Raw genomic sequence first — 27,251 nt, 5'->3', positions numbered from 1 at the left:
TTATTATCTTTATATTTTTAGACAAGAAAATCAGTTTTAATACGTCAGCTGGCTTATCCAAGGTCGCACAGAAAGGAAGTGGCAAAGCTAGGACTTAAAACACGCTCTGTGTTCTGAACCATTTTATAATGCTACAGAATTTCCTGGCTATGCAAAATTTAGGGCTGAGATATTAAATTTATGTGAGAATACCTTAAGATTTCATTATCTTTTCATCCTTATGAAAAGGATGATAGAGCCCAGTTCTTCCAAAACAGGCTTAAAAACACCAATTTATGCATTTGTCAAATATTTTTTGAGTGCCTACTTCATGCCAGGCACAATTTTAGGAGGTAACAATATTGAGATATGCAAAGTAGAGAAAGTTCCTTCTTTCATAGGGCTAGCATTCTATTGAGAGAGACAAATATTCTGGAAATAAACAAGTAAATATGGTAATTTCAGATAGTGATAAAGTGACATAAAGAAAATAAGACCAAGTAATGTGCTAGAAAGTGTCAGTGTTAGGTTATCAGGGAGAGACAACGTGAGATTTGGTGACCAAGGGAGGCCTCTTGGAGGAGGTGACCTCTGGTCTTAGACTGAAATGATGAGAAGGAACCAATCATATAAAGATCTTGGAGAAGAACATCTAAGTCTCAGGGAATGGAAAGGGCAAATTTTCTGGCACCAGAATAAGCTTAGTGAACTCAAGAAACCACTCAAGAAACTAAATGTAGAGTAAGTGATAGAAGAGGGGAGAAGGATAACTTCAGAGATACAAGCAGGGAAAGATCACTTGAGGTCCTGTAGTCCATGGCAAGAATTTTGGATTTGTATTTTAGTGTAGTGGGAACCCTATGCCATGTTTCATGCAGGCAAGCGGACTGATCCAAGTAATCTTTTAAAAAGATGACATCGCTACAGTGTAGAGAACGCATTATAAAGGGCAAGGATGAAAGCAGGGGAATTGAGTCAGGAGGCTATGGCAATGGTCTGGTTAGAAATGATGGTGGGTTTGATCAGGTGGCACCTGATCTAATTGTGACTCATATCAATGGGAAAAAATGGATACGTTCAGAAAAAATGAAAGAAAGGTGGACAGAATTCCTGGTAAATTGAATGGAGTCAGGTGAGAGAGAGAGAGAAATTGATTTAACACTAGATTTAGAGGTTAGTAAGAGTGCTGTATATAATGTGTGCTAGGTATAGTATACACAGGCCATTTACATATATGAAGTGATTTAGTTCTCACAAGACTCTTATGATGTAGCTAGTATTCCTCCCAACTTATCTCTGACAAAGAAACCAAGATTTAGAGATGCTTAATAACTTGCCTTAGGTTATACAGGTAGTAAATCGGGAAGCCAAGATTTGAACCCAGGTGTACCTGACATCAGAAGCAGTGCACATTTTTGTGTGACACAGCATTATCCCTGGAGCTCTGATAAAGATTGCATCTTGCCTATAAGGCAAGATGGAATTAAAGAGTCCCACAGCAAAACATCTATGGAGTCACATGTGAGGACACGTTCTATTATCAAGGGGCTTGATTGATGTTGCCTGGCTTCTCTCTGGTTCCTTGAAGGGCTGTTTCAGTTCTGGAACCTCATGTCTAAGGGACGTAAGCACATTAGGTGGAGTCAGAAGTAAATGAAATGATTAAGCCAATGGAGAAAATGACTTCTGAGAAATGATTACAAGATTGCAGCTTAGCTCAGTGATGACTAAAGAGGACATCAGCCTATAAATATTTCAGGGGTGGAAATAGCAGGAAGGGGGGATTTTTCTGTGGAAAGTAGAAAGAAATTGCATGAAGGGACAGGCAGAGAATACAGTTCAGTACCTGAGTCTGCTCTTTATGATGTTGGTGGCTTATCATGACTTTGCGTCTACATTTTCTCATCTCAAAAAAATAAGCTGGGATTAAATGAAAAACAGGTAGTATCTCACTAGAAAGGCATCAAAATCCAAATAAAACATTCTTTCATGCTTATAACATTCATTTGATAAATATTTATCGACCTCTACTTTGCATAAGACACAGGAAAGGGGAGGATTTGGGGCCAAAATGTGGATGTCCATTTGAATATTCTTGTTTTATAATAAAATATACATATTTTTATGAGACAACTATTATAAGGACAATTCCTTCACAGCAATTGTCTAGCTGGGATCAGAATTATTCATGCACTGAAACGTATCAGCTATTGTCATGTTCTGGAGTCTGGAGAGAAAGGGTAATGCTGGTACCATGCATCCCTATTGCCTGAATACTGCTATACTCTAAAGAATGGGGAGGCTTAAGTTTTAAACACAGGCTAGTGATTTCCTTGCGTTTGCCACAATGTGTATTTGTCTGCACATTTGTTAGTGAAATAAGAGAACACACTGCTTGATAACACAGGGACAACTGTCCAATACATTGGGTGCATTATCTTTCCCTATACAGCATGAAAATTATATCTATCAGGCTGCAAAGTCAGAAAGCCTTGGTTTATCAGCTACATCCGGGCCGCATACAAAGGCTAAAGCTGCTGTGGGAAAGGTTTCTTGAAAAGCACACCTGTCCTTTTCAGACATTTTTGAAGTATCATATTTGTTTTTGGATAATTTTGACCTTCCGCCCTTGATTCTTCAGCACGGTTGGGAGGCTGTCCTGTGGCTTGAAGGTTAAAGAGAAATACAAGCGAATGTGTCATCTTAATAGGCTTTGAATGCACTCCCAAATGACACTTTTTTTCTTTTTTCTTTTCAGTCTTGCTTATAAAAGTTACACCTGCAAAAATGGGACTGAATCCAGTGAGGAAGGACATAACATTTTGCTTGAATGTGCAAAAAATTGTCTGTATCCCTGCAGGCTCTGAGCAGCCCAGTGGGTAAATGAGCGTTTGTTTCCTGTTCACCATCTTTGAGTTGAAAATGAGTCACACACTCGTGGAAAGAATAGTACTATCTTCTTTTGTCTAGCTCTGCATGCTTTTGTGGTTACTGAATTTGTCTTAATGGGAAGCTTGATTGTTTCTCTGAGGCAAACTATTAGAATTTATTTTTAATCTGGAATAAAAGTACTTTAAATATATTATTTTTGATTCATAACTGGATTTACAGCCGGTGTATACAATTACAGAAAATTTCTATGGGGCAAAAAAAAAAAAAAACCTCTCAGGTTTATTAGTCATCTGTAAGCATAAACCGATTCCTAAATGTTTAAACTAATTTACTTTGAGAATGATAATAAGTGTAATTTGTTGAATGTCTACTTTGTACTAGCCATTATGCTATGTGTTTTTAATAGATTATTCCTAATCCATATAACATGCCCAAAACGCAGGTATCAATAACCCCTTTTTATAGCAAAGGAGAGCAAGGGTCAGAGAGATTAAGTAACTTGCCAGAAGGCACAGAGCTGATCAGTGAGGGAATTTGCATTCATCTCTATTTATGTCTAACTTCAGGGCCTGGGCTCCCTCCATTATGACATCCTACCTCTCTGCAAAGAGCATTTGATGACAAATTTGCCTCAATTCTTATTACAAAGAGGTAGGGCAGAAAGTAAAAAGACCAACAATAATTTCCTTTTTTCTTTGTAAGAAATTGATTTAATAGGCTAGAAAATACTTTTAGTCTTCCCTGGATGTGCCAAGAGGCTCAGATGCATTTGGGTACTGGAGTAGTTTCCATGACTCAGGGGACCCTGATTCTAGTTTTGTTTTATCCAGCTCTGCATGGCCTTGATTTTGAGACTCCCAGGTCCCAGATATCTGAGGATTCTGAGGCATACGCTTATGAATTCTTACTCCATTACTGTGTTCTTAAAGAGATGGAGGGATAGCTTATGGATCAGGTTTACACAAGGATTTCCAGACTGCTGGAAGAAGGAACAAAGACACCAGAACAGATACATTTAATGAAAAAAGTAAAAAGAGAGAGATTTATCATAAGGAAAACATGTGAAAAGTGTCAGCAGAGGCTGTGGTATCTGAAATTATTGCTGGACTATCTGCAATGATAAATCATTATTTCAGATAATCTGACTGAATTGCTGGCATACTAGGGCCCCAAACTAAGAGTCACAGGTTCAGTTATTAAAGTCAGTTTCAGACATTTTATGAATGAGGATTTCCTTTTGAAAACTGGAGGGGGGGCCGGGCGCGGTGGCTCAAGCCTGTAATCCCAGCACTTTGGGAGGCCGAGACGGGTGGATCACGAGGTCAGGAGATCGAGACCATCCTGGCTAACAGGGTGAAACCCCGTCTCTATTAAGAAATACAAAAAACTAGCCAGGCGAGGTGGCGGGCGCCTGTAGTCCCAGCTACTCGGGAGGCTGAGGCCGGAGAATGGCGTGAACCCGGGAGGCAGAGCTTGCAGTGAGCTGAGATCCGGCCACTGCACTCCAGCCTGGGCGACAGAGCGAGACTCCGTCTCAAAAAAAAAAAAGAAAACTGGAGGGGGAATCAAGAGGGGCACACTTCTAAGAAACTTACCATTTAAATTCTAGATTTTAATTGAGTCTTATTTATTTATTTATTTATTTATTTACTTACTTACTTACTTAGAGACAGAGTCTCACTCTGTTACCCAGGCTGGGCTGCAGTGACGCAATCTCGGCTCACTGCAACCTCTGCCTCCCGGGTTCAAGCTATTCTCCTGCCCCACCCTCCCAAATAGCTGAGATTATAGGCATGCGCTACCATGCCCGGCTGATTTTTTTCATTTTTATTAGAGATGGAGTTTTATAATTTTGGCCAGGCTGGTGTTGAACTCCTGACCTCAAGTGATCCACCTGCCTTGGCCTCCCAAAGTGCTGGGATTACAGGCATGAGCCACTGTGCCCAGCCCATTGAGTCTTATTTTTGCCTTTCTTTCTGCTTTACGAGCTGTTTCATGTTCACTCAAGGGGCCTTGTGGAGCCACCGAGGACGTGGGGCAAATGTCTGTTTGTAGAATTGTGGAAGAACAGCATCTCCAGTCTAAGTACATATATCTCTGATTTTGATTGGTTCATTATGGATATTAATTTGGATTACAGACATTTTTATTAACTAATTATAGAACATTAAAGCAAAAGAAAACCACATATGATAGTCAAGGCACATTTCTCAAAGAAAGTTGTTCATGACCATGTCGTACTGCGGCAAGCTATGCCTGATGTGTACATTACCTAGCAATTTGGCTTTCTCACATCTATCACCCCTGTGTTACTCCAGGTGAAAATTGGAGAGAACTTCCCTTTACCTGTTCTTCTATTTTTATAACTTGGCATTCACTTGCCCTGGCTCCCATATCTGATTAAGGAGCAGACACCAGGCGAGCACAGCAAGCTGATGCAATGGGTAGAGCTGCTGCTCACCAGGAAATGAAAGAATTCCTTTCCGTAACTAACAGACAAGGGAAGGGCCATGCTCAGCTAGTCTTAGCCCATTCCTGTGTGGCTGGTCACACCCTCCTTGCAGATGGCAAGGCCTACTCTCTTCCTCATCTGCCACATCTACCTTTCCTTGAGAGGCACTTCTAAAGATACTTGTGTAGTGTTCCTTGGCCACACCAGCCTTCCATGACCTTTTACTTCCCTGGTTTCTCCAGTATGTTTTGCCAGGTTCTGTTCTCTGTGAACACCTACCTGATCACTTTGAAGGTTGTCTTGTTAGAATGCATCCAGTTACCATATCAGAAAACACAATTTAAACTGGCTCATGCCATAAAGAAGATTTACTGGCTCACATAACTGGAAATTCAGAAGTATATACGTGTCAGGATTGGTTTGATCTAGTCACACAATTGCATCACCAAGGACTTGGTTTCTGTCCTTTTCTCTGATGCTCAGAGGTGAGTGACGCAACTTTGTGCCAAAACTGCTGTGCTCTTGTCCCAACATGGCTGCCAACGACTCCCAGGTCTACACCCATTGCCCAAAAAACCAGTTACTATTTGCCCCGAAACCTCAGGCAAACCCTCCCTCCTGCCTTGCAGCCCAAATATTTGTCTTGGGCCAGATGGTAAAAATACTCCGATTTTGTTAGGCCCTAAGAGCATGCTTTATGTTTGGAGCCAGCCTGGGAGTCAGCATCCCCTGTGCTCTTGGTTTGCCTCAATGACAAAAATGTAGGTAAGAAAGGGGGTCTGGGTGTTGGCAAGTCAACCTCAAGGTCCATTTAATTAGTCAAGTGTAATCATTTGCCTGTCCTATCCCTTAGGTTCCAAACTCTCCATCTCTAGGATTAATTTCAGCCCTGTTGGGGTACATAAGAAGATGTGTCTTTACATTAAGTTTGGGTCTTGTTGAAAGTGGTTTGATTTCTGTTGCCACACACTGATTCTCATACAGGAATCTGCTTCCTGGTGACACTCATCCCTCATCTCCTTATCTGCGTTTCTTAGACTTCTCTATAACATGACTCTGATAACTTCCTGCCTACTACCTGGATCTCCTGGAGGGCTGGGGGACCGAGTTTAAAATACAAGAATCAATTCTTAAGGAGACAAGATTTTTAAAAATTCAGTTTTCTGGGAATGGTTAGAAATTGAGATGTTACAAAGGAGAATATATTCCAAAATCACACTGGACTGACAGAGTTATGCTAGAGCCAGCTCATACTGGCTTATGAGAGCTGATCATGGAATTTTTAAGACTTTGTGAGCTGGTTGTTAAACACAGCCCTTATTGAATGTTATGACATATAAATTTAGAATTAGGCAAATTGTTTAAGGTAAAGTTAATAAAGACTCCAAACTCATCATTTCCTAATTATTTTGCTATATTTTACTATATGCTCTTGACTATTTTCATCTATTGTATGTCTATGGTAGAAGTAATATACGAGGGTATGCTACCATACAACCCTTTTCAACTCTGCATTCTGTCACATCATGTTGGTAATATTTCCATCTTGGTAGACACTATAAATCAGAGCTTTTTCCTCATAAAATATTTACTAGCACACCCCTGGCTGGTTTTTAAAATGTAAAATGAGAATGATAATGGTAAGTGCATTATTAGCTTTGTATGAGGTCATAATGATGTAATTCATATAAGGAATCTGGCTCAAGGCAAATCAGTCAATGAAACTTGGTTATGACTATGTCCTTCTCTGCGTTATTAATAAGAGTATATTAAATAGCATATCATCTTAGGGCAATATTAAATATCATATCATATCAGGGCAATCCTTAGAAGTATAAAGTAATATTACATTGTGCTATTGGTGCATTTCTAGGAAGAGATGAAGCCTTGTGGGGCATGGTATAGAATGATGTTATTACTTGACCTTACATGTGACAAATGTGCCTCGCCCTCAAGCCCCCAGACTCTGGGAAGATCCTGGTCTCACACCAACTTGCTCAGGGTTTTCTCCTGAGCCGTCATCTGCCTCTTCCTTTCTCTCCTGTTTTCCTCTTCCACTTTTCGCTTCCAACACTTGCTAGATCATTGAGATCATTGAGGTACTAATGATCTCTGAAGACCAAGGCAGAGGCCACCCTTAGCCTTTTGTCTTTTACTTCCCTTTTTGAGAGTGAACTGCCACCTCTCTGGTACCAATATGGTTCCTGCTTTTATACCACAACACCACAGTTTATCTCTGTGCCACCTGGTGCCATTCCTACTTTTCATCTTTGTATCTTTCTTTTCTTGGCTTCATTTTTCTATTTCCTTTTCTGTCCCCATTGCCTTAAAGATGCCTCTTTCAAAGCAAAAACCATTTTGAAAAACCATGTCCCTTCTGCTTGACCACTGACTCATTTGAAACTCTTAAACCCCTACTGTATGCAGAACACATGTACTTGATACATATTCAGAATGAAGAAGCAGTTTTTGCAAAGAGTTACGATATAGAGATATAAGAGCATATAAGGGCTACAGAAGAAAAAGAGGTTACATCTTACAAGGGTTAGTGAGGGGAAGGCACAAAAAGTCAAGAATAACCCAACTTATTTGTGGTTTTGGGACTTTTCTGGGTGCTTGGCAATGTTGATGGAAAGATAACTGGAATTTTAGTTCATATAATGCCCTATGTGTCCCAAATTATTTCTTGGATATCTAATTTCTTTAACTGTATTGTATTGTAATTTCATTAAGGGCAGAGATAATTCTGTCAAATCAACCCCACTTTACTCCTAAGGAGCACATGTGTTTAAAGGCAGCTCAGTGCCTCATTGATAAAAAGTTTGCATCAAATGCTTATTGAACAAAAGAATAAATAATCCATGACCTAAGCTGAAGTTCATATAGCCTCTATTGAAAAAAACTTTAATTATATTTTTACAGATTCATAGAAATTCAGGAGTGAAAAGTATCTTAAGAGTTATTTGAAGGCCGGGCGCGGTGGCTCAAGCCTGTAATCCCAGCACTTTGGGAGGCCGAGACGGGCGGATCACGAGGTCAGGAGATCGAGACCATCCTGGCTAACACGGTGAAACCCCGTCTCTACTAAAAAATACAAAAAAAACTAGCCGGGCGATGTGGCGGACGCCTGTAGTCCCAGCTACTCGGGGGGCTGAGGCAGGAGAATGGCGTGAACCCGGGAGGCGGAGCTTGCAGTGAGCTGAGACCCGGCCACAGCACTCCAGCCTGGGTGACAGAGCGAGACTCCGTCTCAAAAAAAAAAAAAAAAAAAAAGAGTTATTTGGTCTAGTAATTCCCAAATCTGGAGATATATTACAATTGAATAGGGGTGTGTTGGGATGGGTTATTTTTAGAATGTAGACTCCTGACCTCTTCCCCAGACCAATTGAATTAGAATCTGTGTGTTTTGTGAACTAGAATCTGTGCGTTTTGGAAACTGTGGTCTAGTGTTTACCAGGCACTGCTGCTTCTGCTAGGCTGTCAGGTTTTGGGCCCCAAAATGAAGTCTGACTGCATCTAGTGTCTGACAATTGATTTTTTTCTCCATGAGATTGTAATAATAACACCTTTGTAAACACAATATGCTATCTGGGTGTCCCTGAGTCTCCAGAAATCTGGGATTTTCTTTACTCTTAGTGGCCAAGGGAAATGACTTGTGCCCCCTCCTCACATTTATGTGAGTGCCTGAAGGGAGCGGTGTTTGTCTGAATCTTTCTATGCCTAAACCTTTTCCTTCTAACTCTCCAAGCTGTAATTATCCCGCAAGCTTGCAAGGCTGTCCTCTTTCTCCCATTCTGCCCCTCACTGCTAACAAAAAAATCACTACAAAGGGTGCTTATAAAAGTTTGGGGAACATTTTCTAACAAGTACGTATTGAGAATCATTCTGTGCCAGGCAATGAGTGGACAATAAATGTAAGCTCCTCACAATCCAAAAACAAAACAAAGCAAACAAACATGATCCTTACCATCATAAAATGTAGAGTCAATTGGCTGATGCAGATATTATTAACCCAATAGTTACTGAAAATATGTATAAAACCTCAGCTGATGCAGATGAAGTGTCCAGAGTTGTTATAAAAGGGAGATACACGGGGCAATAAAAATAATAGTAAGAATTGACCTATTTGGCACTTTAAAAAAAGCTTCCTCAAAGAAGTGATAACCTAAAAGCTATCTACAGGAAAAGCACATGAAAAGTTTTGTGACAGGGAGGGCAGGAACCAAAAAGAGACTTGTATGATGTGCCTCAGAGAGAAAGTAGAAATGTGGTACCGATGGGGCTGGTGAGGAGGATGCACCTGCAAAAGAGACTGGAAAGACTGGAGTCAATTTGAGATGGGATAGCTGCACAAGAGCCAAGCAGGGAGAGAATTCAAGGAGGAGCTGATTAATAAGCCAAATGCTTGAGGATCAAATAAATAAAGTGAGCTCTGAATAATTCCTATTGGATTTAGGGTCTTCAGGTCATTAATAACCTACAGAGCCAGGGCTGTTTTCGATGGTGTGGTGAAGAGGAAAGTCAGATTGAAGCAGGTTGTGAGATGAATGTGTAGGGAGAACATGGAAAAAGAAAAAATAACATAATGCTTTTGAGATCCTTAACTGTGAAGGAGAGGAGGAAGATAAAGGGATGGCGGGCAAAGAGTGAAGTTGAAGGAACTTTTTAAAGATTGGAGTGTGTGCTTTTTTTTGTTGTTGTTGAGACAGAGTCTCACTGTGTCACCCAGGCTGGGGTGCAGTGGCGTGATCTCGGCTCACTGCAACCTTCTTCTACCAGGTTCAAGTGATTCTCCTGCCTCAGCCCCCTGAGTAGCGGGGACTACAGGTGTGTGCCACCACGCCTGGCTAATTTTTTGTAATTTTGGTAGAAACAGGGTTTCACCATATTAGCCAGGATGGTCTCAATCTCCTGACCTTGTGATCCGCCTGCCCTTGGCCTCCCAAAGTGGTTAGCTCCTGTTTGAAAGCTAACAGAAAGGACCCAAATGGGAAATATTAAATACACAAAAAGGAGGAATAGTCAACACTAATATTACTGCAATGACAGAGCAGATGGAAGGGTTAGCTTTAGAGAGCAAGCAGACAGAGCAGACAGCATCTTCACTGTAGAGTAGTGGAGGAGGTGATCGTGGGAGCAGACAAGTACATATGCAGCCCAACCCAGCACACACCTTAAACCTCAGGATGGGACTGCTCTGTCCTAGAGCCTACCAGCCCCTGCTGCCATGGGGAACTTCTTGTGGCCAACTTTCTTTCCAGTTCCTACCTATTGGTATGCTGCTCATAAACACCACAGCCCTTCTTCTTTCACACTCACTTCTGTTTGTCTTTCTCTTCCTCCATTCTTCTCCCATCTCCCTTCACTTCTTTCTTCTCACCCCTTTCTTTCCTCTTCTCACCCCTTTCTTTTCAGTTATTGGACCACAAGTCTCTTTTTTCCATGCTTCCCAGTAAGATTCAAAATCCCTCCCAACATGTACCATGTAGAGAAATGTAGTACCCTCTATACTTAGCCCCAGTCCTTCAAATGGTGCCCAGCAAGCCCAACCATTTTCCGCCAAAATGTCCAAGGTCCAAGATCATTTTTTATCTAAACAGAGCTGAGCCGTGCCTTTCCCCAAGAAGGCAAAACTTCCTCTTTTCTTCTATTTATTTTAATAAAATTTATCCTTCCCAGTGTACTCACCTTATAGAGCTGCTGTAATGATAAGACAAAATATTTAAGTTGTGCAGTAAATCACTTCCAGCTTTCAAATAGCATAATCAAATCATTTTGCTACATCATCCTCTCATAAATTATGCTAAAACAACAAGAAAAATGATCAAAAAAGTAGAAATTCCATTTTTAATAAAACTAAGAGACAGCTAAAACCCTGAACCACAATATACAAAAGTATACAGTAGATGGAAAAGTGATGATATGCAGTATCTGATTGGATGGAAAAGTGATGATATGCAGTATCTGATTGGATGGAAAAGTGATGATATGCAGTATCTGATTGACTTTCAGTATCTGCATTTAGTTATGTAAAGACCTGAAAGCTTTTCTTTAAACTATGGATCTATATTTTATTTACATCAATAAAACTAACAGGCCTATTTAAATGGTTTTTCCAAAATAAGGGTTAGTCTGTTCAGATATAAAGCAAACTTTCATGTCTTATGAGCTAGAAAATCTCTTGCTTTTTTAGTGATGGTAGCTTTTTATGGCAAGCAATCTTCAAGGTTTCTAAAAATATATCAGGGTTTGGTTTTAAAAAACAGGGGCCCTATTTTTTCTAAATATGTTGGATAATTCCCCCTGCAGAATGAGTAATCCACAAGGTCATAACTCTGTCTTTGGTTTATTTCTTACTAGGAGAATGGAAATGTTCCTGATGTCAAATATAGCATCCACAGACAATCAGATATTACATGGTTACCTTTTGGCTTAAGTAAAGTAATTCAAGGGAAACATGGGCTTGAGAACCCCAAGATTCTGTATGACTTTTTCATTGCTAGTGCCATTGGACATTTTTAGCCCAGGCATCATACTTCTGTGGGACTTTTCACTGAGCTCATAACATAGTGGGGAAGTGCCAAGTTGGCTCCATATATAGGACATTTAGGAATTGTCCATGAAGGGAGTTTAATTGGTCTTGCCTGGGGTAATACAAGTCAGAGCAAGATGTTCTTACTCCTACATAATGAATATCGATACAGGAAGATGAATGATAAGTGGTTCCACCCTTCACCCCACAACCCTGTACTTTCCATAAAGAAGATAAAGCCCATGTCCAGATACTCAGAACAGGGAGAGCAGCATGTCCGCTCTTCTTTTTGCTTTGTTTCTATATTAATAGTGATAAAAGAAGTTGAAGAATAGTTTTCCCTCACAGAGTTCCCTCCTGCACGATAAACACGTGGACAAAATTCTTTCTGATCTGTACCAAGCCTCCCTGATCACCCTCAGAGGGAGCTCCGCATGGGAACATTTGCAGAATATTTGATAACTAACTGTGCTGTGGTTTGCAGATATGTGGTGCGTATCCAAGCAAGAAAATTTAGCCTTTGCACTCTGGGAATTGACTGACCTAATTAGTCGATTCAGACCTTTCATCATGAGAAAACAATTTACGCCTCTCTCAGCCCCATTTATGGTTAATGGGACAAATGAGAATACAGGAGATTGAGGTAAAGAAGGCGAATGAATTGAGCTGGGACATAAACTTCAGCTACCACTTTGGACTAATTAAGGAATAAGGCTAGTTTGAAACAGTGAAAATTCTAATTAAGGGACAGTTTTCAAAAAATATAATGTTAATTTCAAACATGAATAATTACCATCAACAATGGTTGAAAACAGGCAGAGGTCATCCCGGGCCTGCTCGGAAGAACAGGGAAAGCTGTTTCCAAATTTGCACATTGCTTGCAGAAACCATTGCTGAAGTGCTCGGACAACTTTGCATTCTTTACAAGGATGTCAACAGTAACATGGAGTCTCTTTTTGTGGCACCCAGAAGTTAGCTTCTTTGCTCCATTTATTCATTCATTCAACAGATTTTTTTTTTTTTGAGAAACTTTTAACTATCAGGATTTAGCACTGAACAACAAAGAAAAGAATCTCATCCCTCATGGAGCTTTGGGAGAAACAGTCAATAAGCACATAAATAATTAAAATGCATAGCATGTCAGATGCTGTTGAGTGATATGGAGAAAATAAATTGAGTGGGAGGAGAATAAGGAATAGTGGGAGGGGTGGAGAGAGAGGGCAGGGTTGCAGTTTCAAATAGCATGGTTGGAATAGGCCTTTTGGAGAAAGTTATGTTTGAGTAAAAACCTGAAGGTTATTGGCATGAATTCACCTGAGAGAATGAGTGTTCTGAGTGGAGGGAAGAGTCAGTGCAAAGGCCCCAAGGCAGGAACACATTGGGCAAGGACCAGAGGTAGCAAGAAAACTGGTGTGGATGGAGTAGAGTGAATAAGGAAGAGGGTAAGTAGGAGTTTTATGGATAAGAGAGGAAATAGGTAGAAATGGGGGAACCAGATTGCATAGGGCTGTCTAGGGGATTATAAAGACTTCATTGATGCTTTGGACCATGGAGATATATGCATTAAGAAGTGTAGCTTATGAATTGTTCTAAGTTAAAAGTTAGATTTGGTCAAAGTCTTTAGCCTTTGGGTAGTCTCAATCATGTTAAGGTGTCTCCTAAAATAATAACTACTTAAATAGCAGGCGATGAGAATTGCTCTGAATGTCTAAAGTTACAGATTTCATTTCCAGTCAAAATTGCTAGTGAAAAGTAACCTAATTGACAAAGAATGCAATTGTCTCCCCAGAAAAAAGCAGCATTTAACTATGGGAATATTTAGAATTAGTATAAAAATTAGTATAAAAATGCTTAAAGGAATCAGAACCATAGTATTTGTATTATGTTTAGAATTTATGCATAATTAGTATTGTATATATCAATTTCAAATATGTAAGAGAATAATGGATTTTGGTGAATATTTCTAAGGTTATATATAGCACTAGAATATTAAAATGATTTTAATTTCACCATATAAAGTTAATTTGATTTATCTGAGTTTCTTAAGTATTATGGAAGGGTCTGTCAATCAGAAATTTTAACTTAAAAGAAAATACAATATATTAAATTTATAAACAACGTTTGTCATATTGAAAGTGTTACCAAGTTTGTAAGTGGAAACCAACCAGTATTATTCAAATCCCCATAACAAGCAGTTGTAAATATTTGCTAGATTTTTAAATTAGAGTAAGAAGTTGAACATAAAAGCTCAAGGAAGAATTCAATTTCAGCATCTGTAACTTTAATAAAAGGTTATTAATAAAGTATCTTGAATAATATTTTCTGCACACAAAATTACCCTTAATTGTACCAGAATGTTTAAGTTATCAGCAATCATTTACTGTGTAGTTTCTAAAACTCCATTTTCTTGCCTTGTTCCTTTCACTGTACTTTTTCTCACTCACACCTTCAGTTGTAGCATGTATTTTAATGAAATTACTATTTAGAAAAAAAAGATTTCATGTAGGATCCTGAAAAATTTCTGAGCGTGCCTAGAGGGAATTGTGCAGCGGTATTCATGCTGTCTTTCATGCCATTGGGTGGGCTTTCCTTTGTTAATAATTGTTCTTCTGGAAAACTGGAATGCAGCCCAGGCAGAACTAATTTACAAGATTACAAGTTATGCACATGTCTTCTGGAGCAATTGGTCTTCCATTATACACCTTATTTCCTAAAATTTATCATATAATAGCAAGAAATGTACCTTGTATGATAAAGAACAATATGTTCCAACTTGTGTCAGGCTAATGAGATATGAATTAAAGGATAATATTTATTCACCTGAATTAATTAGATAACTATGTTGCTCCATTTGAGGGGAGGCATTTTTAAATAATCTTGAAAATTACATTATAATCTACACCTTGAATTTCTGTTTTTGGTACCCTTTGAAGCTCCTTGTGATGAATCACTCACTCTGTATACTTCTGGATCCCCAGCCATGTTTGGGTCAAACTTCAGAGCTTTTAGGATCTGGCTTTAAAAGTAAAAACAGGCCCCTAGAGTTTGTTTGTTTATGCATATTTATTTTTTGTCCCCAAACATATTAAGCAAGAAAAGACTATAAAAATCTAGAAAAATTAGCTTAAATAATGCTTGAAGACTTAACAATTTAGCTTTTATATTCATCTTCTTTTATTTTGCTGCTATTCCTTATATAATTCATCAGTTCGTGATTTTTGACATTACATTGTTTTGTATGTGTGTGTGGTGGGGAGTTTTCTCTAATAGGAATACATGTGTTTCCTAATATTTGGGGGGGAACCGGTGGAGATGCCAGCAAATGGAGAAATCACTACCTTAATGGATGCCAGTGAAATAAAACTCAGGGGAACTACATGTACAGCAATTATCAAATACTGTCAATTACTTGTTAGAACATTTTTCCAGGAAAAAAAGGTTCGATAAAACTGAATGTTTTTTGTAATTGGAGGCAAAAGCTTTGGTCTTTCCTAAGTTTTACCTAGGCTTCTTCAAGACGGCTCCCTGGCACCATCAACATTTTCACCCCAAGAGAGGGCATTTCTTCTGCTCAAAGCCCTCTGAATCCTGTCCCTGTCCCAACCTCCTTTCCCAACTCAATAAGAGTTTTTCTCTCATAATTCCATGGGAACTTGTGCCTATCTCTATTTTGACACGTCATAATATGTCAATATTAAAATATTATTTATATTTCTTACTTCTCTACTAGATTAGATCCCTGAAGACAAGATATATTACACATATAACAGGATAAAAAGTATCAACAAGTGAAGCCTGTTGTGACAGGCTGTGTGGAATGGAGGAGAAGGCAATCAAGAGCCAAGATATTAAGGATAGAGCAACAGAAATGAGAGAGGGTTCTATTGGGGCAAAAATGTGAGATACTTCTAGAAGGTTCAGGGGGCCTGAATATAGCAAAGAAGCAAGAAGCTTGTTGAAAGTTTCCCAGGATCAGTCATGAATTTCTGTGAGCTATAGAAGAAAAGGTCACAATATCTATTGATTTAAATGCAACACAATCCCAAGATTGGACTACCAAGGAATTACAGCCTCATATGCCTCACAGAGAGATCTTTGTTTCTGTTGTGCAAGATCTCAGTGCCTAGTGCAATGAATAGTAGATGCTTATAGTAGATGCTCAATTAATACTATTGATTGAATGTTGGACTGAAAGCTTTGTGCCATTCTCTCCTTTGCATAGGCTTATTTTTGTTTCTTGGAGTGGATGTTCCCTTTATATTCTGAATATTCTGGCTTTGTAGTAAATATTACGTGATAATTAACTGTTATTAACCATCTGTTCAAGAAATGTGTACAAATGATACTGAACTTGCTTAACAAGCAAAATTTTCACTTGATTTGGGGGCATTTAAAGTTCACATTTGTGTCAGCAGACCAAAGAGTTGGAAGTAATGCAAAAACTTTTTATTATTAGATAAAGTGTTTGATTAATAGGAGCCCATATTGTGAATCCATGGATGTTAATTTCATGTTACTTTCCTTCTTACTATCTGCACATTATTTAACATTTACCGCTATGATTCTCCTTCCTATACATTAGCAATTATTTTAGTGCTGGGAGGCAGGGGGAGAAAAAAATTATGCAGGCTAGTTGGTTGATGGTCCATGAAGTCAAGAGAGAATCTTTGGGGTAACAGACAACGTGAGGAGTATGTACTCTCTGGAAGCACTTCTGGAGGCTTTCTTTAATTTGGCACAAATAGGGCCATTCATCCTTCTTTAACTGCTCTGACCATGCCGGCTACTCTGATTCTCACAGCTAAAATAGCTCAGTGGGAAAAGAGGGGGTGGTGACAAGGGCACCACAAGTGGAAATGACATAAAGGAAAGAGATTACAGTGGGGGAGGGAGATACTGACTGGGTTATGTGAAGCTGGGAAGAGAGATATGGAAAATAAACATAGCTATCTTAGCCCTCCGCTCTATAATTATAAGAGTTAACCTCAATGCAAATGGTCAGCTCTCTATTTACCCACTAATCGCCTTCTATAATGGCCTCAAGGTCTCACCTTCACACTCCCAAGCTGTTCCCAGGCTACTGAGATAGAATGCAGACAGATTGATTGTGGAGAATTTGTGTCAGAGAGTATTCTGAAGTCAAATGCAAGTGATTTGAGATTTTTCTTTTGCTTTGTCTCTTTTCCTCCTTTAGGGGTGGTTAATTAAACATTGGCTCCATGTTCCTGTTATAATATGAAAGTTTCCTGACTATTCTCACTTTGAATTCTCTAATTCGTAATCTCCCTGATACTTAAAGCTAAGGCTTGCAAAAAGTTTCAAAAGACTTCTGGCTTATTATTTTTCCCTAGCAACTTCTGGCGTATTGCATTTGGTATTCCGTCTTGAACTTTCAAAGAAATACTGTAATAAAAATCTATCATGAGAGATACTTACATAGCATCTCCAACATTCACAATTCTGAATATCATATTTTAATTTTTATTAAGAGCTCTTTCACTATACTTTATTTTAGATGCACCCTAAATTCCTTGGGACTTGAAGCTGACAGTAGATTGCTAGTTTGGGGGACAAGCACAGGAGCTCTTTAGAAAGTCATTAGATCTGAAATGTTGTAATGTGTTTATGATGGAACCATAAATGGTCAATCAGTTAGGATAATTTAGATCTGTTTATTTTACACTGTGATCTGTGGAGCTAGTGTCCAAGGAGATCTTGGGGAAGGGGGTTGAGGCTCCTAAGAAAAGAACATTGGGCAGGGTTTGATGCCCACCACCCTGTGTCCACCCATGCCACAACTCCTGTTTTTATCTGTTTTCAAATGTTAGGCTTTCATACAAATTTATTTTGAATAAAGTACCTCATGGCTTAACAAGTTGAAAGCCCCTAATATAAACAACTGGAGTTGCTTACCCAAATGGAAATTAGAATATTGTTGACAAAAGGTGAAAATTGAGGCAGAACGGCAAGTATAACAAATGTCCATTTCAGTTACGCATGACTTTTTGTTCCAAACAGCTATGTTTTCAATCAGCATTAAAAATCTAAGATAGTAACCTGTTTTTCTGTTCAAAGGTCTTTAAAAAAAAAAAAAGCAGAGTAAAAATAAAATGCTACATTAAAAAAACTAAATCAAAATATCAAAAACTGAAGTAAGCTTTAGTCATAATTTGGTTCTCTCTCTCTTTTTCCTTCCATTTTTCCCCTGGGTAAAACACCTGAAAGGCACATATCTGATGGGTTGAGGAGTGTGAAAGCCTGATTGAGAAATTAACTATTTTATTACATAAGCCACAAAAGTATCTTCTTTTCTCAATCTTCCTGCTTTTTTCACACAAAGAAGAAACAGAAAAATGAATTTCAATAGTGACAGCGCAAGTGTTTTTTTTCAGCAGTAACTTTCTCTCTCCCTTTTCAGCTCCCTCTCTTTCCTGCTCCTCTTGATCCTCCCAAAGACCTTGCCCAGGTTACCACTGGGATCAAGAAAATTAGGGAATCTTGCATAGAGGCGAGAAATGGCACATGGGTGTTCTACCCTGTGGGATAATCTACATTAGTGTAGAGTGAAGGTGTCTTATGCCTCTTTGGAAAGAAAATTCCACAAGAGCAATAGGGAGAGACTGCAATCTGATGACAGCCTGCTCGGGCTTTCCCATTATTTGTAATATAAATTATCATATAATCTAAACACTGGTAATTTTAAACTATTATCTGCCACTGTTTCTCAATTTCATGCCTATGCCTGGGTATCAACCCTCTCTGGGTCTTTAATTTCAAACACTATGTCCTTGTATTTGGGTTTCTCCCCCAAATTATGAATGACTTTCTTCTTTGGGCCTGACCCAAAGTCAATTGTATTAAATGCCACGAAATAAAAATTTCTGGATACCAAAGAGAGAAATGAGTCAAATGGTTAAACATTAAGTTCCCTATTAAAAATAATTCTTATATCATTGTTATCAGTTTTGTATCTGAAGATGGGAAACTGTGTGTTGAAACCATACTGGGCACTGAGATGGTATTTTGATTCATGTTGGGGCACATAAACTAAAAGGACTGCCATAGCTTTCAGGTTAGCCTCTGCAAGAATATCTGGGGCATCTACTATAGCCCTGGAGGGAAAGTCTGCCCTTTTCACTGCATCCCAGATCTCTGAGAACAAATGTTGTGACTGATAATAAAATTCACCAGATCCTCTGCAGGAATAATTGTATTAGCCCATGTGTAGACAAGGGCACAACCAGACCCTTCAACAAAGGAATATACTTTATTATTTATTTTTAGTTTTTTGAGACAGAGTCTTGCTCTGTTGCCCAGGCTAGAGGGCAGTGGTGTGGTCTCAGCTCACTGCAACCTCCACCTCCTGGGTTCAAGCGATTCTCCTGCCTCAGCCTCCCGAGTAGCTGGGATTACAGGTACCCACCACCATGCCAGGTATATACCACCATGTATTTTCTTTTTCCTTTTTTCTTTTTTCTTTTTTTTTTTGAGACGGAGTCTCGCTCTGTTGCCCAGGCTGGAGTGCAGTAGCCGGATCTCAGCTCACTGCAAGCTCCGCCTCCCGGGTTTACGCCTTTCTCCTGCCTCAGCCTCCCAAGTAGCTGGGACTACAAGCGCCCACCACCTTGCCCAGCTAGTTTTTTTGTATTTTTTTAGTAGAGACGGGGTTTCACCATGTTAGCCAGGATGGTCTCGATCTCCTGACCTCGTGATCTGCCCATCTCGGCCTCCCAAAGTGCTGGGATTACAGGCTTGAGCTACCACGCCCAGCCCATGTATTTTCAGTGGAGATGGGGTTTCCCCATTTTGGCAGGCTGGTCTCAAACTCCTTATCTTAAATGATCTGCGCACCTCGACCTCCCCAAGTGTTGGGATTACAGGCGTGAGCCACCGCGCCCGGCCAAAGGGATATTCTTTAAATAGCTTAGTAAGACATGATTCCATAAGTGATGATGGAATCTCTGAAACAAAAGTGTGAAATTTTCATATATTACAGAACAGTGTTATCTAATGGACATGTAAAGTGTAAAATTTTAAATTTTCATGGTGCCATATTTTTTAAAAAGTTAGAAAACAGATGAGTTATGTTGTTAATATATTTTAACTATTATGTAAAAATAATATAATATAAATTGTATCATTTCAGCATATAATCAATATAAAACTTATTAATGAATTTTTCCCCTCCAAACTAAATATTCAAAATCTGTTGTATTTTATTCTTACAGCCAGTCTCAATTTGGACTAGCCAACCTTCAAGGGCTCAATAGCCACATGTCACTAGTGGCAATTAGTTGCTAGTCTCCGATGGTGGAATTATAGAATCTCCTGAGATTGAATATACAGAAATTATTACATCTCTAGATTAAGTAATCTTTAGCATGTCTTGCTTAGGAATAATGGTCACAAATTTATTATTCTGTTCTCAAAAGAAGTCATTAAATGTCAGGTTGATAGGACATTCAAGCTTCAAATTTGAGCGGGGAAGTACAGATTTTCCCATAGATCTCCTATAACTTATTTTGAGGCTTTGTTCATATTATTTTTGCTTTGCTTTGTCTTGGGTTTTAAACCAATTTGATATCCAAACTACGTACTTAGCTTTTTTTTTTTTTCCTTCTAAAATGAGACAGCCTTACCTAAGTAATTTCAACTAATTTTTAAAAATGGACTGTAATTAATTTTTTTTAGAACTGTGCTCCTGTTTTCTTAGACGTCATTAAAGAAACTGCTGTGGGAGATGAGAAAGAGCATGTCTATTTCTATTCCAGAAATATTTCACTTGTTAACCTCATGGTTGATAAAATTATGATCAATTAGTCAGAATGTAAGCTGCATGAAACCATGTGATAAATTGTTCCTCAACTAGAAAGTTGGTTCACCTCCTTATTAACTTGCTTATTTTCCTTCTTTTTCTTATAGCCATCCTTCTTGATAGATTTTTTTTATGGGTGTCATAAAATCAATCTTGCATTTTAATTTTTACCATAGTAATAAGCTCTTGGAAACACACGCACACACATACACACACATTTAGATAATACATTGTAGTACAAAAATTTTGTTAAATAACTGTTTTCATTTTTATTTCTAAATCTCAGTTTATACCAGAGAGTAACCACTGAATAGTACCTAAATGGAAGTTAACAATGGTTATGAAAATATAAATTACCTTTACTATAATTATTTTGCCTTTTGGAAATGCATAATAAGATTATGGATAATTTATTATCCAACATTGATACATGACACCTGTCAGAGATGCCTGTCATTGGTAGCTGCCTGGATTAATTTTATATTGCTGCATAACACATTACCACAAGCTTATTGGCTTAAAACTTAGCTTATTATCTCATAGCTTTGTTGGTTGGAATTCTGGGCAGAATATAACTAGGTTCTCTGTTCAGGGTCCTGTAAGGCTAAAATTAAGGTGTCAGCTGGGGCTGGGGTCTTATCTGAGGCTTAGGACCCTCTTCCAAACTCATGGGGTCATTGGCAGAATTTGTTTCCCTGCAGCTGTTGAACTTGTGGACTTTGTGTCTTTAAGACCAGCAGGAAAATTCTCTTATGCTTCAAATCTCCTCTCAGTAAGGGCACATTCCCTTCTAAGGGTTCATCTGGTTAGGTCAAGCCCACCAAGGATAATCACCCTTTCGATTAAATCAAAGTAAACTATTTAGGGCCCTTAATTACATCTACAAAATCCCTGTTGCCATATAACTAATCTTGGGTATAACATCGGGGAGTGGAGATAGTGGAAGATCTTAGAATTTTGCCTACCAGATTTTCCACATGCCTTGAACACCCTCTATTCATTTGATACGTCTCCACATTGTGAGCTCCATTTTCCAAGGGTAGTTTGAAAAGAAAAAAAAAAAAGGTCTGCATTCTCAGACTCCCTTGTGGCTAAGCTGCAGATGTGTAACTATGGTTTTGTAAGTTAGAGGCACAAGTGAGACTTAACCATGGAGGTGAACTGTAGCAAGAAACAGATTGGGGATGATTCATGCCTTTTGCTAACGTGGGGGTGGTGGTGGCCGTGGTAACTTCCTGCTCAGGCCAGTTCTTCAGTGTGGTTCTGAGGAATGGTTCCTGAGGGGGTAATCTTGAGACTATTCCTCAGCCCACCCAACAGTTCTCTGAGCTGTCTAATATCTTTCAATAAATTCATTTATCTACCTACGCTAGCCACAGTAGCACCACAGTAGATTGCGGTGCTTACAAAATAGCCCCGACGGATACGACTCCTAAAATTCCTTGTATATACTTTATGACTCTGGAGGAAATAATGTCTTTCTAATAAGATGAAATTCAATTAAAGCATTTTCCCTGCTTAGAGAAAATGGCTGTGGTTTATTAAAGAAGCATTTGATGTCTATTCCTTCTCTACTATTATCTTATTTGCATTTTCTGGAACATGATTAGTTATAATGTACCTATAAGTTTTCATAAAACCACCATGAAAATAATTATGCCTGAATTATATGCATTCCATAAATATCATCTAGCTATCTCCTCATTTCATATTACCTCCTTTCCCTCAATTGCAACAATACTGTTAAGATATAAATAAATCATTAATACTTGATTTTCAGATATATGCTCTTGCTATTGAGCTTGAGATATTAAAAAATCTCAGTTGACTATAGTTTACCTTGAAATGTTCCTCCCATTAAGGCATTTGACTGTTTTGGTTATTGTTGACTGATAACAACAAGTTAATTGTTCATGCTGAATAATCGTGTGAAACTCTTTTCTACATAATTTTCAAAATTCTAAACAAGTTGCATTTTTACTACTCTTGTCATTTTTTTCTTTAGGTTTATGTTGTATGACTAATTACATTCTAAATTCCAGGAGAAAAGGTATGAATACCTGCAGAATATTTTGTAAATAAACATTGATTAGGCAGAAAATGCCATGTTTTCTTTCATATGATTTCAAACTGATTGTATTTTTCTATTTTTATTTTATGTCTACCATAGTAACATTTTTAATCAGTATCATAGACCCAAACTTCCTTTTTATGGAAAATAACCTATTCCTAATGATAAATAATCTTGTCTTTAAACACACACATACACACACACACACACACACATACAACACACTCATTATTAAATATTTTGTACCTGAAATAGTCAGTCTATGATTCAGTGCTTAAATTGTTTAATAAATGATAAAATATTTTGCAGATTGGCCTCAATATAAGGTGAATAGTGATTTTTCAATGATCTTTTGTTCAGCTCTAGTGTTTCCTTCATACCACCAAACTCACACTCTGCGTATACCTAGATTTGCATCCTGCTGCTCCTGCTAACTTGCTGAGTGGCAGTGTGGCCTAGTGGTTACTCTTTTGGCTTTTTGTTTCCTCATGTCTAAAATTAGGCAGCAGATTCTATGATTCTAAAATTTATCTACAAGTGGCCATTATTTATGTAAAGTAGTATGAGTAGCTTTATTAAGGACATCATTTTTATCATGATATCATTTATCATTATTTTTTCAAATGTAGTTCCTGCTGAGAGTCTCTACTATTGTGTTCTTCTGTCTTATTTTATACTCAGGAAACATTTTAACTAGTGTATATTTATGTATGTGTGTGCATATGTGTACTTTTAGTGCTTTCCTTGTGGAGCTGTGTGAGAGACGTCATCAAGGCGATCTTAGGGTTAACGAAAGTTGTTTAATACAATTACTATATTTTACAAGTGATCAATTTCATTTAACAAAGTGCCAGTGAACTCACAGGGTTTGCACCATTTTTTAACCAGCTCCAGTCACTAGCCAATTCATAAAAATAAGAATGTATCTCTGGAATGAGGAGATAAATTTATTTTACCTAAATGTTCCATCGGATGAATGTTTCCTGTTCCCAAAAAACATTTTTTTTGGATACTTTAATGATTGCCAAACATTCTTTTAAATTTTCAATTCCAGATTGTTAGTGGGACATTCCATTGACAGGGCTAATTGTCAGTGGGTTCTGAACTATAACAAAGAAGTATTCTTAAGCTTGGTATTTCCTGGACCTTTAAAAATCCAGGATTGTTTATAAGGTAGTATCAATTAGGATTTGTTGGTGGTGAGAAGCAGAAATTAACTTTTTACTAAATAAATTGAACTTATTAGAAAGATCAAATAGCTCAGAGAAGTAAAAGAAAAGCTTTACGAGCCAGGCTGGTTTGGGCGCAGTGGCTCACGCCTGTAATCCCAGCACTTTCAGAGGCCACGGTGGGATGATCGTTTGAGGTCAGGAGTTTGAGACCAGTCTGGCCAGCATAGTGAAACCCTATCTCTACTAAAAATACAAAAGTTAACCAGGTGTGATGGCGTGTGCCTGTACTCCCAGCTACTCTGGAGGAGAATCGCCTGAACCTGGTGGGTGGAGAAGTTACAAGATGGAAGGAATAAGGGTCTTTGAGTCCTCTGAACTACTTGAAGGAGAATAGCCACACTAGAAATACTCATTGGACCTTTATGTGAGCAAGAAATCGTTAAAAAAAATTTTTTTGAGGAAATTGAAATTTTGGTACTAGATATTAAGCCTTACCTTAACTCATACACCCACTAAGATTGTGTGAAGTTGGGGGAGAAGGAGCTCCTCTGGAAATATGAAGGTGTCATTGCCATAAGAAAGAAAATAAGTGATGGGCAGGCAAGAACAACGGCCATCCACCACAGCAGCCCCTGTAATGATCCCTGTAATGGACACCTTATTTGCATATCAATTTATAAGCCATTAATGGGAGCTGTGGTAGTCTGAGTAATGGCCTCCCAAAGACGTCCATGTCCTAATCCCAGAAGCCTATAAATATATTACCTTACATGGCAAGGGGGAATTAAGGCAGCAAATAAAATTAAGGTTGCTAATCAGATGATCTTAAAATAAGGAGATTGGTCTGGACTATCTAGGTGATATGTAATTATAAGGGACCTTAAAAATGGAAGAGAGAGGCAAATGAGGAGGTCAGAGTGATTGCAAGTGGGAAGGACTTCCCTCGCCTATTCTAGTTTTGAAAATAGAAAGAAGCCAGCTTCAAGCCAAGGAATGTGCATGGTCTCTAGAAGTTGGAAAAGGCAAGGAAATAGATCCTACCTAGACCCCACAGAAAGGAATGCAACAATGCAGTCCTGCTGGTGTCTTGATTTTAGCTGATGCCTTGATTTTAGCCAATATCTTGATTTTTAACCTGATGAGACCTGTCAGACTTCTGGTTTGCAGAGCATAAGATGATAAATTTATATTGTTCTAAGCCATTATGTTTGTGACAATTTGTTACAGCAGTAATAGGAAACAAATACAGGGACCTAGGCATTTGACTTTAGTTAATGGGGATATGCCAATAAAGACATCTCCCCTTTCTTAAGAGGAGAGAGTCAAAAAAAAAATAAACAATTTCAAAGTGCACTTAATTGAAGGGTGGAAGTGTGTGTGTGTGTGTGTGTGTGTGTGTGTGTGTGTGTGTGGTGGGGTGCAGGGAATGTTGGAAGTAAGAAAATCAGGGAGAGCAAAAAGATTTCCAGGAGTGGTCTAGATAAAAGCCCAGAAGTAAAAGAGAACTGTAAAAATTTATGTAAGTCATTCTAATTAACAAGAAGACAGAATTTGAGACCGATGATGCTTGAGAGTTGAACAGGGCTAAGATCATGAAGGGTCTGGTAAATCCACCAGGAGCTTAGACTTTCTACAGATGACAATAGGGAGTCCTTAAAGGGTTAGAAAATGAACAGACATGGCTAGATCCACTCTACATGGAGTCTGATTTCAATGTGAATGATGTATTAAAAGGGGATAGATCTGGAAGCAGAAAGGCCAATCAGGAGTTTGCCACAGAGCCTTGGGCAAGTGATGGTAGGAATCTGGCATAGCACAATGATAGTAAGAGTGAAAAGTAGATGGATTTCAGAAATACAGAGTAGAGCCTATGGACTAGATAGTTGCCTTTGGCTTGGGCAACAGTGTGAAGGGTGATGTGATTCATCCAGCTAGAAATACAAGATGAGAAGGAGGTAGGTGTAAGGAGAAAGAGTGGGGAAACAACGTGTTTATGGTTTTACTTTATCATCGTCATCATCATCATCATTGTAACAATACTTACAACAGTACAATATCAGCTGAAATTATGCTATCATGTATGTATCTATTTATGTGGTCACTGTCAGCAAACTTCACAAGGGCAAAGGACATCATCTTATTCACTAGAACCTGGGAACACTGCACACAAGTTCCTTCACCCGATAACATTAGAGGTTCTATTTTGTACCCAAGTACAACTGAGACCTCTCTGAGAATTGCCTGGTGGTTAGCTGGGGCAGGGAGAGCTCATGGCGCTCAGGAGATGAGAGAAGGCTTACTCACACTCGGCAGGAAGAAGGTCATTCCGTGGTCATAACTTAGTAAACTTCAAAGATGCTATTTGAAAAGGTTGCTGATGGAATACATTTTAAAAGGATTACTGTATGTATGCAGTAAAACATGAAGGGGATGTTTTGTTGATTTCAACTTTTTTCTCAAACCACTGAAAAGCAGCATTGTCTCGTATGGAAGGGCTGAATTTTCTCATCAATCTCTAGTGCCTAGAACAATGCCTGGAACGTGGCTGGTGCTCAAGCGATATTTGTTTATTTTTGTGTGAGCTAGGCACTGTTCTAAGGACACAAATTCTTACAGCACTATTTTGAGGTTTTAATTATTCCGACTTTAAGAATGAGAAAACAGGCTGAGAAATCCCACAATTCAAACTCAGATCTGTCTGGCTAAAAAGCCTATTATTTTAATCATTCTATTACTGAATTTGTGGGATGTGTGGAACATCCAAGTGCTAATATCTAGTAGACAGTTGAAAATATGGGTCTGAGTTCAAGACAAAAATCTAGCCTATAGATACACTTTTCAAAACCATTAGCATTTAAATGTCGTTTGACACTAAGTGGGTAAAATAATGTTACCGAGGCAGTGACTTTCAGACGTATTGACTATAGTCAGGACTAGATTTTTTTTTAATTAATTTTTTTTTTTGCAGACACCTACTACACACACAGACACACACAGACACACAGGTCTCCTTTTACAATACTTACACCTATTAAATGTGATAAATTCTGTTGTTTTCTATTCCATTTTCTTCTATGCAATTTGATTTCGTTTAAAAATGCTACTTGCAACCCATGAGACTGATGACATGAGCCATCAGTAGGTTGTCCTCTGCAGTTTGGAAAGCGCTGCCTTTGGTAATTTGTAGTAAAGAAGCCATGAACTGGCAACCCACTGGCCATTTCTGGCATGGAGATGTATTCTCTTTGGCATGCCATTTCTGGCATGTAGATGTGTTATCCTCGAGCAGATTTTTAAACATCCGAGATTTCAAATGAAAGCCTGAATTTCAGATTGTA

At 38.5% G+C, this 27,251-nt stretch overlaps 2 long non-coding RNA genes across 4 annotated transcripts in view; one reads left to right on the top strand and one right to left on the bottom strand.

Annotated features, from left to right (window-relative positions):
• Window positions 1-27,251, top strand: part of LOC108581028 — a 252,080-nt gene that overhangs the window by 151,669 nt on the left and 73,160 nt on the right. The window lies entirely within an intron of this gene.
• The window catches only part of LOC116268892, a 114,265-nt gene that overhangs the window by 32,895 nt on the left and 54,119 nt on the right, over window positions 1-27,251 (bottom strand). Inside the window, exon 1 of one of the 3 annotated variants that reach the window (XR_004176124.1) lies at window positions 11,012-11,181. The exons of the other annotated variants lie outside the window; for them this stretch is intronic. This is a non-coding gene — a long non-coding RNA (uncharacterized LOC116268892). Of the gene's footprint in view, window positions 1-11,011; window positions 11,182-27,251 lie in introns of those variants that run through there. 3 annotated transcript variants of the gene reach the window in all.

The sequence above is a fragment of the Papio anubis genome, chromosome 9 (assembly GCF_008728515.1).
Source record: "Papio anubis isolate 15944 chromosome 9, Panubis1.0, whole genome shotgun sequence".
Taxonomy (NCBI): domain Eukaryota; kingdom Metazoa; phylum Chordata; class Mammalia; order Primates; family Cercopithecidae; genus Papio; species Papio anubis.
Note: the sequence above shows the minus strand (reverse complement) of the source record. Positions and strands in the feature narration are given on the sequence as shown.